At 67.2% G+C, this 3,404-nt stretch overlaps 1 protein-coding gene across 3 annotated transcripts in view; it reads right to left on the bottom strand.

Moving 5' to 3' along the window:
* Window positions 1–3,404, bottom strand: part of SPNS3 (SPNS lysolipid transporter 3, sphingosine-1-phosphate (putative)) — a 29,368-nt gene that overhangs the window by 4,274 nt on the left and 21,690 nt on the right. The window lies entirely within an intron of this gene.

The following is a 3,404-nucleotide window of genomic DNA, read 5'->3' as shown; positions in this document are numbered from 1 at the left end:
TGCTGTCCTGCCTGCAGAGAGGCAAGGGCAGCATGACTGTGTGGGGGTGAGACCCTCAGGTCACCTCAGTTCCAGCAGCGCCCCAGCTGCGCAGACATCCCCGCCAGGGCGGCGGGGGCGGGGGGGCGGGCTGGCAGCCGTGACCTGAAAGACAGTGCCAGGCCTGACCCGGGAATGGCCCCCTCCCCGATGGACTGCCCCAGGCCCAGGCCTTGAGAGCTCTTGGGGGCTCAGGAGGAGGCGGCCTGACATCCAGGCCACTGGGAAGCTGGGGAGACAGGCTCCAAGGGACAAAGGCCCAGGGGCTGCAGAGCCCCCCCACCCAACCCTCCGTGTTCCCTCCAGGCCTGTGCACGCGAATGCAGCACCCGCTCTGTCCAGCCACCTGCCTGGCCTGGGCCCTGTCCCTCCCAGACATGTTTGCCTGAGATCACCAGCCCCGCCCAGGACTTCCAGGCCCCGTCCAGCACCAGCCCCCTGTGCTGCCCCAGTATCCGCTGGGTACTCAAGGCCACCGTGGACCCCTTGTCCCCAGAACCCCCTGCCTCATGCCAGGGGATTAGGACAATCCTCATTCCACTCACTCAGGAAGAGTATGGAGTAGCAAGAAGGGGAAAGAGTCACTTCTCAGAGCTTCCAGGAGCTTATTGCTGGAGAGGAATTAATCATTCCCACAGTCACGGGACCATGCCACAGCCCACGCTGGTTCCCCAAGGCCTGTGGACATGGGGGGGGGGCGGGGGGGACGGGGGGGGGGGGCGGCTGTCCACTCCCGCCAGTCTCCCCTCTGCGCCAGGGGCCAGGCCCTCACACCAGCCATGTCCCATCCCGGGAGCCCTCAGGCCTGCAGCCCACCCTGCACACGGAGTGAGGCCCAGAGGGAGGTCAGAGGAGAGCCCTGGACCCCCGTCAGGGAGGGGATGGGGGGCACTGAGCTGAGCCTGGGGAGGGGCCCTCAGGAGGCAGGGAGCTGGACTGCAGGCGCAGGAGTGCTAGGCTGGGGGCAGCCATGAGCTCCCCCCACGGACCTGCCCCCCCAGGCCCTCGGGCCACACGGAAGGAGGCGCTGTGCAGGCAGCACCAGTCAGGATCAGGAAGCCACCTCAGCTCGGTCCACACAGGCCTGCATTCCAACCCCACCGGGTCTGACAAGCTGCCTGGGGGGCGGGGCGGGGGGGAGGATTGGGCCTGCCTCCTCCCTGCCCCCTGCACCCCTCTCCCTCCCCTCCCTGCCCCCCTTCCCCACCCCACCACTTCCGCCTCCACCTGGCCCACGGCCCCTCCCTCACACCCGGGCCAGGGGCGGCGGTCAGTCGCAGTTCTGCGCCCCCTGCCCCCCACGTCCAGCGGACAGACCGGAATACACCTCTTCCTTCCTCCAGCTGCAGAGGGTGGATCCCAACCCGAAATAGAGCCCGCAGGCCGCGGGGATGCTGAGGCCTGAGAGCACCTGGAGACCAGCACGGGCATCCTCGGTGGCGGCAGGGTGACAGCCCTGTAATTACACTGGCTCCCAAGGCGCCACGGCCCCAGGATGGCGCCCCCCACCCCCGCCCTGCCCCGCGCTGCCCCGTGGCCCTGGCTGGGTCACCCCTCTGGGCCTGGCTTCCCTGAACTGCATGGCTGAGAGCCAGGTGCCTCCCACGGCCTGTGCTTCTGCCCCCACCCTTCCCCGAGACCCCACCCGAAAGGGCCTTGGTTTGGGGCCACGTCCCCAGGAGCAGCGGGCTGGGCTGTTCAGAGCTGGGGCAGCCGGGCACTCCTGGATGCCCTCCCATGCCCAGCCAGGCCCCCAGCCCTTCTCCTGTGGGCTGGACCGCTGTGCTCACCCAGGGTGACCCCCACACGGGCAGGGGTCCCCCCTGCTGCCATCCATCCCGCAGCCTAACTCTGCTCAGATGGCCCCCTCCTCCTGTCCAGCCTGTGGGTGCCTCCCTTCCCTCAGCAGCAGGCTCCCAGGCCCCTCCCGGCACCCCCCGGGGGGACTTCCAGCGGGGAACTCTGTCTCTGTCCCCTCATCCCTGCTCCATGGGTGAGAGGGCCTGGGAACGCTGGGCGGGAGCCTGAGAAACATGGAGCCCCTCAGCCCCTGGCCCCCGTGCCTCAGATCTAGAGGATGTCCCCCTGGAGCCAGGGCGGCCACGAGGAATATTCCTGGCCTTAGTCACTCCAGCCACGAACAGTCGGACTGTGACTCATGCCCTCATACTCACATATGCTGCACAAGCATGTGGGCCCCCCACGTGTGCAGGTTCACACAGCACCTCATAACCTGGACACACACCCCTTGCACACAAGTATATGCATGTGCAGCCAACAGGGGTGCCCCTCAACCTGACCACATGTGGCAGATGCCAGCCAGCCAGCGGCACACACACTGTAGGAGCCTGCAGAGTGAATGGGTGTGTATGCGTGTGCTCTCATGGGTCACACCCTCGTGCTCATGCACACACTCACCTCACTCACCTCGCACACACCTCTCCTCAGGTGCACCTGCACACACAGGTGGGCGGGAGGGAGCATGGAGCACCCTCCCCAGAGAAGGCTCAGCCCCAGTGACGGGTGGTGGGAGGGGCCCAGGCGCCCAGGCCCCCAGCCAGCAGGAACTCATCTCTGACCCCCTGGCCTGGCAAACATCCCCCCTGGGCCAGGGGAGCCCCAGACAGAACTCAGGCCCCATCCTCCCCTTCCTGGGATCAACCCCATGCCCAGGGTGGCTGAGCCAGTCAGGACAGGCTCTGGCACAAACTGGCCGCCAGCAAGCTGCCATGCCGGCTGGCACACTCAGCCCCTCGGCCTGCCAACCGGTAATTTCAGGGACTGGCTTTAGGGCGTGGGGTACCACTCCAGTCCCTGGGGCTGGCAGCGCGGCGGCGGTGGCGGCCCGGTAGGCAGGCAGGTGGGGAGCGAGGCAGTGAGGAGGCTGGTTCTGGCGTCTGCCTGGAAAACTCAGCAGACTGCGGCCTCCTGGGTGGGCCTTCCTGCCCATCTGAGCAGAGACACCTGCTAGATCCTGGCAGGGAGGTACAGCCCTCAGGAAGGGCGGGTGGGCCTCCCTGGGTCCCTCTGAGGCAGCCCCTGGCAAAGCTGATCACCCCAAGATGTATGAGTTGAAGAAGCCCCCTAGGACCAAGTGGTAGGAGAACCCCCCCCCAGAGGCAGAGTGCCTGCGCAGCCCAACCATCTAGGCTACCCCAGGGGTCAGAGAGCAGGTGCCACGGCCACCCCGGGATCCTTCGCTGGCCCTGACCACGGCCATGGTGGGCACATGTCCTGGCCAACCTCTGGCCTCCTCACGAGTCCCCCATGCACTCAGGGGACCTCTGGGCTGAGGAGAGAAGCATCCACCCCCAGAGACAAAGGCTCTGATGATGGCTGAGCTGGCTCTCTTGGGGGCCGGGGCA

Source organism: Vulpes vulpes, chromosome 12 (genome assembly GCF_048418805.1).
Source record: "Vulpes vulpes isolate BD-2025 chromosome 12, VulVul3, whole genome shotgun sequence".
Classification (NCBI taxonomy): domain Eukaryota; kingdom Metazoa; phylum Chordata; class Mammalia; order Carnivora; family Canidae; genus Vulpes; species Vulpes vulpes.
Note: the sequence above shows the minus strand (reverse complement) of the source record. Positions and strands in the feature narration are given on the sequence as shown.